At 36.2% G+C, this 14,006-nt stretch overlaps 1 protein-coding gene across 1 annotated transcript in view; it reads right to left on the bottom strand.

Annotated features, from left to right (window-relative positions):
- The window catches only part of EYS (eyes shut homolog), a 1,965,296-nt gene that overhangs the window by 288,745 nt on the left and 1,662,545 nt on the right, over nt 1–14,006 (bottom strand). The window lies entirely within an intron of this gene.

Here is a 14,006-nt window from a genome sequence, read left to right as displayed (position 1 = left end):
AATCTAATTTTTTATCAAACAATTGTGGGAAATAATAAGATTAAACAGGAGGTAAATATGAGTCTTTTTACAAAACTCATTAGCAGTTTTTATTAGTTTATTTTGTTTTCTGAACCAAATGTCTAAGATGGTAATGTGACAAAAATACTTGCAGTGGTTTTACCTGATGTTTGAGATTTCTCAAATGCTAGGCTTCCTGCTGTCCAACTACTGGAAACTTTTCTAGTCTTTGTTCATTTGGTCTTAAACCAAGCTTGTAACTTTACACTAACATGCTACTAAAAAGTGTCTGATAGTGACGTTCTGGCAATCATGTGATTCTTGGCCAACATCTACTTGGCATTGGCCTCCTTAAGAGCTTGTTAACCAAAATTAATTATTAGATATTAGAGTGTACCATATATATATATATATACATGGATAAGTTTGCACCTCTGGATGAATCTTTGAGGAAATGTTGTCAGGTATTTGGAGTGGTGAACTATAACACAGTAAATTACCTAGAGGAAAAGACACAGGATTTCTTTAAAGAACAAATAACAGATAAAGAGACAAGTTTTTGTAGAGGACAGACATGAAAAGTGCCAGAAAAATTTAAACTTCAGAAACTTTAAAAGCTATATATATAGTATGACAATTTTTCTGAACTTACCCAAAGGAGAATAACCCTTATAAAAACCAAGACCCTCTCTATGTGGTTCCTTTCAAAATTTGTTGCAATGAAAGACAAACTGTGCATGAGTATGAATTACAATGCATCTGTAGAACTGTGATTTCTGCTCCATTTCATTTAAGAAGAACTTCTATCTTGATACTGAATTGACTTCAATCACTACACGTGGCTTATTCAAGTTTGTTCTGCTTCTATCAGCTATTCTACAGATAAAATGCAGATTTTAGTGTGAGGCAATACTGACATGTTTATTCTTCAGGGCCAGTAACAAAATAAAATTCTAAGCTATCTTTTAAATGTTTACCCTGGAGCTCATTCCATTAATTTTTGAAAGTAAGTTTTTATTAACCAGGCCAAAATATTTTATTGTTAAGAACCCTTAAATATAAAAAAAATTCCATCAACATCCATACAATTAAAAATAACCTATTTCACAAGCTTATTAGGGAAAAATTTATTATGAATTTTAAAAGAAAGAGTCCTGCTAGTAAAAATTAAGATGGCTAGGATAAGCTGAACAAAAAGACCCTTTTAGTTTTAAATTATGCCCAGTAAAAGATGGAGAGGTAAGAGTGGGACATGTAAAACACAGAGAGAAGGTGACATAACAACTGGACAGATAGGGACACAGCAATAGGCAGTCATATATCAAAGGGTAAACACAAAGACAGAGCTAAAAGCCTTAATGTGTATGTCTTTCTCTATTTTCCCACCTTTCTGGTAGGAATCTTTTGTCACCTATATTGTATCTGTTGCTGCAAACTTCTAAGGGACATTATGTGCTCAATTACTCTTTATTTTCTCATGTATCAACACTGTCCACTCAACTAATAATTCCATTTGACAATTAAACATGATCAAATCTCTTTCATCTTATATTTTTTCCCTTTTAACCCTTCATTTCCCTCTAGTTACCATCTTACCTTTTTTTTATACCTTCACAGTTAAACTTTTTTTTTTTAATAATTTCATTTTTAATGGGGCGACATCAATAAATCAGGACACATATATTCAAAGATAACAAGTCCAGGTTCTCTTGTCATTCACTTATGTTGCATACCCATCACCCAAAGTCAGATTGTCCTCTGTCACCTTCTATCTAGTTTTCTTTGTGCCCCTCCCCCTCCCCCTCTCCCTCTCCCCCCTCCCCCTGTAACCACCACACTCTTATCAATGTCTCTTAGTTTCACTTTTATGTCCCACCTACGTATGGAATAATGCAGTTCCTGGTTTTTTCTGATTTACTTATTTCACTTCGTATAATGTTATCAAGATCCCACCATTTTGCTGTAAATGATCCGATGTCATCATTTCTTATGGCTGAGTAGTATTCCATAGTGTATATGTGCCACATCTTCTTTATCCAGTCATCTATTGACGGGCTTTTTGGTTGTTTCCATGTCCTGGCCACTGTGAACAATGCTGCAATGAACATGGGGCTGCATGTGTCTTTACATATCAATGTTTCTGAGTTTTGGGGGTATATACCCAGTAGAGGGATTGCTGGGTCATAAGGTAATTCTATTTTCAGTTTTTTGAGGAACCACCATACTTTCTTCCATAATGGTTGTACTACTTTACATTCCCACCAACAGTGGATGAGGGTTCCTTTTTCTCCACAGCCTCTCCAACATTTGTTATTACCTGTCTTGTTAATAATAGCTAATCTAACAGGTATGAGGTGGTATCTCATTGCAGTTTTGATTTGCATTTCTCTAATAACTAAAAAAGATGAGCATCTTTTCATATATCTGTTGGCCATTTGTATTTCTTCCTGGGAGAAGTGTCTGTTCATGTCCTCTTCCCATTTTTTTATTGGATTGTTTGTTTGTTGTTGAGTTTTATGAGTTCTTTGTATATTTTGGATATTAGGCCCTTATCTGAGCTGTTGTTTGAAAATATCATTTCCCATTTAGTTGGCTTTCTGTTTATTTTGTTATCAGTTTCTCTTGCTGAGCAAAAACTTCTTAGTCTGATGTAGTTCCATTCATTAATTTTTGCCTTCACTTCTCTTGCCATTGGAGTCAAATTCATAAAATGCTCTTTAAAACCCAGATCCATGAGTTTAGTACCTATGTCTTCTTTTATGCACTTAATTGTTTCAGGTCTTATGTTTAGATCTTTGATCCATTTTGAGTTAATTTTAGTACAGGGGGACAGACTGTAGTCCAGTTTCATTCTTTTGCATGTGGCTTTCCAGTTTTCCCAGCACCATTTATTGAAGAGGCTTTCTTTTCTCCACTGTGTGTTCTTGGCCCCTTTATCAAAAATTATTTGACTATATATATGTGGTTTTATTTCTGGACTTTCTATTCTGTTCCATTGGTCTGAGTGTCTATTTTTCTTCCAATACCATGCTGTTTTGATTGTCATGGCCCTATAATATAGTTTGAAGTCAGGTATTGTAATGCCCCCAGCTTCATTCTTTTTCTTTAGGATTGCTTTGGCTATCGGGGTTTTTTATAGTTCCATATAAATCTGATGATTTTTTGCTCCATTTCTTTAAAAAATGTCATTGGAATTTTGATGGGAATTGCATTAAATTTGTATATTGCTTTGGGTAATATGGCCATCTTGATTATATTTATTCTTCCTAACCAAGAACAAGGTATATTCTTCCATCTCATTATATCTTTTTTGATTTTCCTTAACAATGGTTCACAGTTAAACTTTTGAAAGAGTGGTCTACACTTGTTATTTCAATTTTGTCTATTCTGGCTTCTTACTCTAACCTCATACAATGAAGTCTTCAGGTTGTAGAATTATATGGATAGTCCAATAGACGCAGGGCATTTGATAAACTTTTCTATTGCCTCCTGACATCCCACACTTTTTTTGTTTACCTCCTGCTGCTTTAGGCACTCCTTTTAAGATTCTCTCATAGTTTCATCTTCTTCTACTCAGTCATTAAATGTTAGCTCCTCCAGACTCAAGCCTAGGAAATTTCTTCTACTCACTCCATACGTTCATCCACATCCATGGTTTCAAATATCATCTGCATACTGATGACTCATACATTTATATTTCCTAGCCAGACTCTCCTCTGAAATCTACATCCATAAATTCAACTTTCAAACTACAGGTTTGATAGGCAGCTTAATCTTATCATGCTCCAGCCTGAAATCATGATTTCCTCTATCAAACTTTCTTGCATTGTTCATTATTTCAACAAGTAATAGAATCTATCCAATTGCACAACTGAAAACATGTATTCATTTTGACTCTCTTTTCACTTTTGGCATTCACAGTCACAGTTTTACTCCTAATTATATTTTAAATCTGTCAATTTCTCTATGACATCAGTGTAGACCAAGGCACCATATGTCTTACTTGGACATACAAGAGCCATCTATTTGGATTCTCTTTCAATCACTCTTTAACATAACTGTAAGGCCCTATACACTTTTTCTATCTGCTGACCTCTCAATCTTCATCTCCCAGTACTCATCTATTCTTCTGTGCTTCTCTGTTCCATACACATTGTTCTATTGGATCCCTTAATATGGCATGGCTCTTTCTTCCGAAGGGTCTTTTCACATGCTCTTCCTTCTGCCAGACAAACATGACTACTGCTTTACCTGTTTTGTTTGTTGGTTTGTTTTTTACCAAAAACTAGTTTTTCACTAATTTTAGAGCTTCCTTGGACTCTCTAGCATAGGCCACAGCTACTTTGGGACTTGTTCTTCTTGCACCATGTTTCTTTATTTCTTATACATATCAAATTTTAATTCCTTCCTCGTTAGTGTGACTATTTGTCAATCTCCCTTACTAAACTTTATACACATAAGAATTAATATTTTCTCTGGTTTGGTTTACCATTGAATTTTAGGAGTTCACTATAATACCACTGTATATACAGTGTATAGTATTACAATACTACAAATACAATAAGGACCCTTTGTTATGCAAGAAGTTATATTAAACACAAAATTTAAAAAGCCAAAGGAAACAGAAAAAGAAAGGAGAAACAAAAATTAAGGTATATTGAGATTGCTAGATAGTTGCAGAATAAGTGAAAGCTACACTTACCTCCTCCTGGTGCCAAACCAGATTCATAGTTAAATTATAAAGCAACAAACCTGAAAAACCAACAGAATGCTAGCTGAACAGGAGTATTATAACTAAGGATTTACAGATGTGGGAAGGGTGGGTCCCCGACCCATGTGCAGAGGCTGAGAATCTGGAGGTACGTATATCAAGGTTGCCTAAGTCTTCTCTGAGGAGCATGAGGTCACAACCCCAGGCAGGTATCCCCAACCTAGAGCACCAGATCTGGGATGAGGAGCCCACATAGCATCCGACAGTGAAAATTAGTGGGGATTCAGTCTGACTGGGAGAGAAAGGAATTGGCTAGAAACACAGATAATACCATCTTCCCAAGGTTGAACACTCCTATTGTTATAGCATGAGCCTGGGGAGTTACTAGCCTGCTCCTACAACTATAGCTGACACCACCTTGTTGAGCTCGAAACTCTGCTGGTGAAAGCCAACAGGACTTTTGGTGTGCTCTTTTATAGGAGAAGCTCTTGGAAGATACCCAGACAGTAATGGGACCACTTTACCCCATCAAGTGCCTGATTGCACTGCCCTCAAGCAGAAGACCCACTAGCTCCACTTTCCTGATCCTGATTGCCCTGGCTATCAAGCTTATGTGTTGTAGAGAGGGTCTGTGGGTTGTGGCCAGCTTGGGCCCATACTAGTCTTTCTTTGGAAGGCTTTTGACAAAGACCAGGCACCTCAGGGTCGCAGAATGACTGACAGGTGGGCCTCAGGATGCTTTGCACATTTACTGATCTTCCCTCAGGCGAGTGCTGAAGGAAGTTAACCCTGGTACATAGCTTGGCTGCTCCAACACACACCCAGGTCTATCAGAGGCAGTCACAAACAGCAAATTGTGTGGTAGTGCCAGACAGGTAGCCCAAGGTCAGTTACAGGCAGGCAGCGTCAGACATCAACCTATGCTAGAATGCTACCCAGGTGGACCTAGAAACAAAAAAAACAGTGGTAGGCTTCAGACCACATAGGACTCAACCCAACTAATTACATAACTGGCACACCCAAGGGAGATCCTGGCAGGCACCAAACCCTGCAAGAAACAACTTTGCATTGGGGATAGCCCCCACATAGCAGCTTATACATTGTGATTAAGTCTACCCTTATAGTCAGCCAGCCTGAGGGTTAACTGCAGCCATAAAAGAGCCAATAGCATTCAAGAGTCAACTACAACAGGAAGGTGCACATAACCCAATAAAGAGACATTCCTGGAGCACCTAGCTCTGATGATCTGGAAGATGGCACCACCGAGCTCCATAAACACATATAACCTAAAACCACCAACTATAAATTTGGGAGTCATAGCAGATCTAACACATGTACAGAGACAAACATAAAAGATAGGCAGATGGAGAGACAAAGAAACATACCTCAAATGAAAGAACAAAAAAATCCCCAGAAAAAGAGTTAAGTGAAATGGAAGCAACCAAGACACAAGATGCAGAGTCCAAAACAGTGGTTATAGGATGCTCAAAGACCTTAAGCCAGTGGTTCTCAAGGTGTGTGCCAGGGTGCACCTGTGCACCCTCAAAGATTTCCAGGTGTGCCCTATGGTATTCCAGAGAAATATGTGCGTGTTGGGGACCGAAAAACCAACAAGGAGTTTAGATCTTTGGGGAACAGAGGTGTGGGGAATTGGCTGTAAGCTGAGAGTCTGCCCAACTCCCCACCTCACTTGCCTGATTAGGTTGCAAAGGCTGTTAAGTTGTGGTGCTGAATTATTTACACTACCCACCATGTTCCCTGGAAAGACTGGAGGCAAGTTTCTTCTATCCTTTGTTTGGTGTAAAGTTAAGATGATATGTATAGTGGGGGTTTTCTGCACTCAATATAAGAGTAAAAAGAGAGGAATTCTTCAATGTATTGATGAGGAAATGAGAGTTTGCCTTTCAAATAAATGCCAAAACATTGAAGAAATCGCTGGGACGCATCCGGCTCATGTTTCTCATAAACACAAGAATGAAAAAACTTAACACATTTGCGCCATCACCTGCCTAATTTACTAAATTTACTAAGAATGGATCTATATATATAAAATGATAACTTTTTTGTCTTTTATTTTTTAACCCCTCTTTTTTATGAATTCTAAAAAGCATAACTCAAAAAATGTAACATAAAAATGCTTTTTAATGTCAGAATAAATTTAATTTTGTCATATTTATTTTGTTTAATTATCATAAGAGCACACTTGGACTTTATATTTTTTTCTTTAATATTTAACTTAATTATTATAACATATTTCTCAGAAATTTGTATATAGTGGGCCTACAATTACTTGTAGGATTTAAAATGTGCCCTGACTTCAAAAAGTTTGAGAACCACTGCCTTAAGTAAAGAACTGATGATCTTAGTGAGAGCTTCAACAAAGAGATAGTAAGCATTAAAAAAGACATAGAAATCTTAAAAAAAGAGAACCAATCAGAAACAAAGAACAAAAACATGTGAAAGGAAAAATACACTAGAAAGAATTAATAGCAGGTTAGAAGCTGAAGATCTAATCAGTGAATTAGAAAATATAACAGAAAATACCCAAAAAGAGTAGCAAAAAAAAAAGGAAAAAAATTTAAAAAATGAGGAAAGTCTAAGGGACCTTAGGGACAACATCAAGCATAACAACATCCATATTATAGGGGTACCAGAAAAAGAGAGAGACCAAGAGATTGAGCTCTATTTGAAGAAATCATGGCTGAAAACTTCCTAACCTGGTGAAGAAAGAGGCACACAAGTCCAGGAAACAAAGAGGTCCCAAACGAGGTAAACCCCAAGAGGCAAACAGTAAGACATACCCTATTTAAAATGGCAAGGAGAAAAATAAAGAGAGGATTTTAAAAGCAGTGAGTTACCTACAAAGCAGCTCCAATAAGGCTGCCAGCTGATTTTCCAACAAAAACAGTTCAGGCCAGAATGGATTACAGGAAATTGTCAAAGTGATGAAAAACATGGACCTACAACCAAGACTAGTTTACCTGGGATAGGCTATCATTTAAAATTGAAGGCAAAATAAAGATCTTCCCAGACCAAAAAAGAAAAATATATAAATAAATAAATAATAAAAATAAAAAATCTCAAGGAGTTCATTACCATCAAACCAATATTACAAAGAATATTAAAGAGTCTTCTTTAAGAGGAAGAAAGAAAAGAAAACAGAGGGAGGGAGAGGGACATAGTTCTAAAGAATAACATGACAATAAATAAGAACCTATTAATAATTATTTTAAATGTAAATAGGTTAAATAACCTAATTTAAAAGGTATAAGGTAGCTGAATGGATAAGAAAATAAAACCCATATATATGCTGTCTACAAGAGACTCAGTTCAGGAAAAAAGATACACACAGACTGAGAATAAGTGGACAAAAGAAGATATTCCATGCAAATGGAAACAAAACATAAAAAAGCTGGTGTAACAATACTTGTATCAGACAAAATAGACTTCAAAATAAAGGCCATAGCAAAAGACAAAGTAGGACAGTCCATAATGATAAAGGGAGCAATCCAACAAGGGGATATAACCCTTGCAAACATATATGTGCCTAACATAGGAGCACCTAAATAGATAAAAGAAACTCTTGGTGGAGTTTCATTCTTGTGTTTATGAGCTTGACATAGAGGGAGAGATTGACAGGAAATTTTAACACCCCATTGATATCAATGGATAGATCTTCCAGACAGAAAATCAACAAGGAAATGGAGACCTTAAATTACATACTGATTCAGCTAGATTTAATTTATATCTTTAGAGCATTTCATCCCAAAGCAGCAGAATATACATTCTTTTTAAGTGTATATGGAATATGCTCTATTATAGATCATATGTTGGGACACAAAACAAGTCTTAATAAATTCAAGATGATTAAAATCATATCAAACATTTTCTCTGACCATAATGGTATAAAACTAGAAATCAGTTACAAAAATCCTTGAAATATATACAGACACATTGAGGCCAAATAACATTTTACTAACACGAATGGGTCAACAATGATATCAAGGAAGAACTCAAAAGTTAACAATGAGACAAATAAAAATGAACACACATCAACATCAAATCTATGGGACACACCAAAATAGTTCTTAGACGGAAGTTCATAGCTATACAAGCCTACCTCAAGAAGCAAAAAACACCCGCAAATCTCAAATAAACCATCTGACCTTATACCTAAAAGAACTAGAAAAAGAACAACAAACAAAGCCCAAAGTAAGAAGAGGGAAGGAAGTAATGAAGATTAGAGCAGAAATAAATGACATAGAGACAAAAAATACAAAATATCAATGAAACTAAGAGCTGGTTCTTTGACAAGATAAACAAAATAGACAAACCTTTCACCAGACTCACCAAGAAAAAAACAGAGAAGACCTAAATGAATAAAATCATAAATTAAAAAGGAGAAATAACAACTGACACCAGAGGAACACAAAGGATTAAAAGAAAATATTACAAACCACTATATGGCAAAAAATTGGGCAACCTGGATGAAATGAATAAATTCTTAGACACATACAAGCTTCCAAAACTGAATGAGGAATAATCAGAAAATCATAATAGACTGATACCAACTAATGAAATTGAACCAGTAATCAAAAAACTGCCAACAAACAAAAGACCTGGATTGAATGGCTTCACAGGTAAATTTTACTTAACATTCAAAAAAGAACTAACACCTATCCCTCTCAAATTATTTCATAAAATTCAAGTTCATCTTATGAGGCCAACATTATTCCAATTCCAAAACCATATAAAGGCACTATAAAGAAAAAATTGTAGGTCAATATCTCAGATGAACATAAATACAAAAATCCTCAATAAAATATTGTCAAACTAGAGCCAGCAATACATTAAAAGGATCATACACCATAAAAAAGTGGGATTTATGCTAGGAATGCAAGGTTGGTACAATATTTACAGTCAATAAATGTGACCACATAAACAAAATGAAAAATAAAATAACACCATCATATCAATAGATGAAGAAAACACAATTGGTAAAATTCAGCATGGATTTATGGTAAAAAAAAAAATCTCAGCAAAATGGGAATAGAGGGAATATACCTCAAAATAATAAATCGCCTGACCAGGCGGAGGCGCAGTAGATAGAGCGTCGGACTGGGATGCGGAGGCCCCAGGTTCGAGACCCCAAGGTCGCCAGCTTGAGCGTGGGCTCATCTGGTTTGAGCAAAGCTCTTCAGTTTGGACCCAAGGTCACTGGCTAGAGCAAGGGGTTACTCGGTCTGCTGTAGCCCCACAGTCAAAGGCACATATGAGGAGAAAGCAATCAATGAACAACTAAGGTGTTGTAATGAAAAACTAATGATTGATGCTTCTCAGCTCTCCCCATTCTTATCTGTCTGTCCCAATCTATCCCTCTCTCTGACTCTCTCTCTGTCTCTGTAAAAAAGAAAAAGAAAAACAAAAAACCCCATATATGATAAACCCACAGCCAGCATCATACACAATGGGCAAAAACAGTGTTTCCCTTAAAATTAGTAAAAACACAGGGATATCTACTTTTTTTTTGTATTTTTCCAAAACTGGAAACAGAGAGACAGTCAGACTCCCGCATGCGCCCGACCGGGATCCACCTGGCACGCCCACCAGGGGCGATGCTCTGCCCACCAGGGGGCGATGCTTTGGCCCTCCAGGGCGTCACTCTGTCGCGACCAGAGCCACTCTAGCGCCTGGGGCAGAGGCCAAGGAGCCATCCCCAGCGCCCGGGCCATCTTTGCTCCAATGGAGCCTTGGCTGCGGGAGGGGAAGAGAGAGACAGAGAGGAAGGAGAGGGGGAGGGGTGGAGAAGCAGATGGGCGCCTCTCCCGTGTGCCCTGGCTGGGAATCGAACCCGGGACCCCTGCACGCCAGGCTGACGCTCTACCACTGAACCAACCAGCCAGGGCCAGGGATATCTACTTTTATCACTCTTATTCAATATAGTACTGGAAGTTCTAGCCACAGCATTCAAACAAGAAAAAGAAATTAAAGACTTTCAAATTGGAAAGGAAGAAGTAAAACTGTCATTATTTACAGATAACATGATACTGTGTATTGATAACACTGACTCCACCAAAAACAACTAAAACCGATATTTCTCATAGCAATATTTTTTCTAGTATATCTCCATGGGCAAAGGAAGCAATAAATAAATAAACAAACAAACAAACATACAAATAAATGGGACTACATCAAACTAAAATGTTTTGCACAGCAAAAGAAACCATCAACAAAACGAAAAGACAACCCACTGATGAGAGAATATATTTTTTGATGAATTTGTGTTAATATTCAGAATTTTTAGAGAATTTATAAAACTCAACACACACACACACACACACACACACAATTTCAAACAATCCAGTTAAAAAATGGGCAAAAGATCTGAATAAACACTTTTCCAAAGCGGACATACCCATAGCTAATAGCCATATAAAAAGATGCTCAACATCAGTCATCATCAGAAAAGTGGAACTGCCTAATAATTTCACTTATTCAAAAAAATATTTGCACCCCTATGTTCATTGCAATGCTATTTAAAATAGTCAAGCTTTGGAAGCAGTCTAAGTCCTCATCGGTAGACGAGTGGATAAAAAAGCTGTGGTACATTTATAGAATGGAGTATACTTGGCCATAAAAAAGAAGGAAATCTTACCTTTCATGACAGTATGGATGGACCTAGAGGTATTATGCTAAGTGAAATAAGCCAGTCAGAGAAAAAAAAATGCCATATGACTTAAGTTATATGTAGTATCTATGAAGAAAAGAAATAAACAAAATAGAAACAGATAAGGGAACAGGCTCACGGTTGTCAGAAGGTAGGGGTGTTGCGGGGCTGGGAGAAATAGGTTAAGGTATTAAGCAAAAAATCCTATCAAGAGAGCGCTTAGCAAATGGGCACTCAAAAAATTTTAAGTTAATTTAATTTATTTAAATTTTTTTATATACTACATGGGAGGAGGTTGCATGGGAAGGGATTAGGGGAGGGGAATAAAGAGGGACAAATATATATATGGTGATGGAAAATGATTTGACTTTGGGTGATGGGTGCACAACATAATCAACAATCCAAATGCTATAGAAATGTTGACCTGAAACCTATGTATTCTTTATTTATTTATTTTTTTGAGAGACAGAGAGAGAGGGACAAACAGACAGGAAGGGAGAGAGATGAGAAGCATCAATACTTCATTGCGACACAGTTGTTCATTGATTGCTTTCTCATATGTGCCTAGACTGGGGGGCTCTAGCCCAGCCAGTGACCCCCTGCTCAAGCCAGTGACCTTTGGGCTCAAGCCAGTGACCATGGGTCATGTCTATGATCCCACACTCAATCTGGCAACCCCACACTCAAGCTGGTGAGCCCGTGTTCAAGCTGAGTGAGCCCACACTCATGCCAGCATCCTTGGGGTTTTGTACCTGAGTCCTCAGCATACCAGGCCAATAATTTATTCACTGCACAACCGCCTGGTCTCGTGAAACTTATGTACTCTTATTATTAATCAATGTCACCCCATTAAATTTAATTTCCTAAATAAAAAAATTACTATATAAATAATTTATATTTATTGTATGATTTAAATAATTTATATAACATATGATATAATATATAATATAGTTGTAGGGTTAGCTTTTAATTTAATTTATTGTCACTTTGAGGTCTTATAAAATATTCCCTAGAAGACAATATAAATTTTCAGTTTAGCATCAATATACAAACCTGTTTACTTTCTAAGTTTTGCATAAAATTAACTAAAAGACTTGAAATGTCCTTGGTTTTCAGTTTTACTAAAAGCAGCAATCATATTTTACAGGATGCTTTCAACTTCAGGCTACATAAGGATCTGAGTAGTTTATCTGACAATTGTCCAATTAGGTCATCATTACTTGCAGTCAAAAAATAAAATAATTCCTTTAAGAAAAGGAATGAAATAATTCAAAAGTTGAAATTATGTCATATGTAATCAAATGTGTCATTGTTTGCATAAAATGGTTATATTATTTAATATGATGATATTATCAATAGAAAACCCTTTTAAATTGGTCTCTAAGTTATTTAACTTCTCATCTACTTTTTTTCTGGGTAGCTTTTTAAGAGAGATGACTGAAACTAGAGTAAGCCCATTGCTCTGAAAGTTTGTTTTGTTCATACAGAGCTCAGTGTTCCAAGAGGGTATGCCTAACTTATGAATAATAACATTACCTTAGGCTGGGTAATTTCATTGCTTTCTTGTCATAATCAGCTGAATTGCTTAGCCTAGATACCTTCATCTCTTCCTTTATTCAGACATTTACTGATTGACTTTCTGTCTGATGCCCTGGCTTTTAAGTGCATTAAAAATGAGTAAGATACTGTCCCTGCCTTTATAAAGAGTTTCCATTTTCAGATTGGTGTCAATTTCCTTGATTTCATTTTCAGATTGATGCAGACCCTGGAAAAGTTTATTTGATTTATGTAACTTTCATAGGTTAGCCAAGGTCCTGCTGATCAGACTAACTTATCCAATTGTCATAGAACATATAAACGTAGACACAAAATGTTATTTTTAACTGAGACCGAGCAGTTTTAGAGACTATTATCATTAGAGTGCTATACTGAGAAAGAATTTTAAATTCTTGGCTTCTATGTAAAAATTTGTCCAGTAATGTCCTTGGGATGTGACCATTGCATTTAGCCATTTCTCACTTTTGAGATTTCCTTATTTTGAAGCATGAACTAATTTCAATACTACCTTCCAAAAATGTATATGTTTCAGAAAGATATTTCCATCTAACATATAGTTTTCTTCTACTGGATTTCCTTTTTATTTGGTGCAGAGTCAATGCCACCACCCCCCCCCCCCCAATTCCTACTAGCTATACTCTTTTCACTTAATATATATTTTGTTTAACAATTGAACTACATCGTAACTTCAACTGAACAAACTGACTCTTTTTTTTGCTTCATAATATTTTTAAAGAAATTGAATCCTTTTGTGTACAATATGATTGTATCAAATTGTACCTTATTTTAAGCTGGACATTTGATCTTGTCTAAAACATCCACTGAGTTGAGACTTTTGGTCAGGCCAAATAGTCCTTGGTTCAAATAGCCCATAACATTTATGTATACTTGTGATTTACACGACTAATACATAATAAAATATCATCATATTTAATTGTTACAATAATTGTGTTGTGGTCATACTGCCAATAATAACCCTTCTTGCCTTGGTAATCTAGCTGGTAATGGCACATGGGTTAGAAACATGTGTTAGAATTGGAATCTTGCAGAAAAGTAGAATTTATATTAGCT

Source organism: Saccopteryx leptura, chromosome 1 (assembly GCF_036850995.1).
Source record: "Saccopteryx leptura isolate mSacLep1 chromosome 1, mSacLep1_pri_phased_curated, whole genome shotgun sequence".
Taxonomy (NCBI): Eukaryota; Metazoa; Chordata; class Mammalia; order Chiroptera; family Emballonuridae; genus Saccopteryx; species Saccopteryx leptura.
The sequence above is the reverse complement of the archived record's forward strand: the minus strand, read 5'-3'. Positions and strand labels throughout refer to the sequence as shown.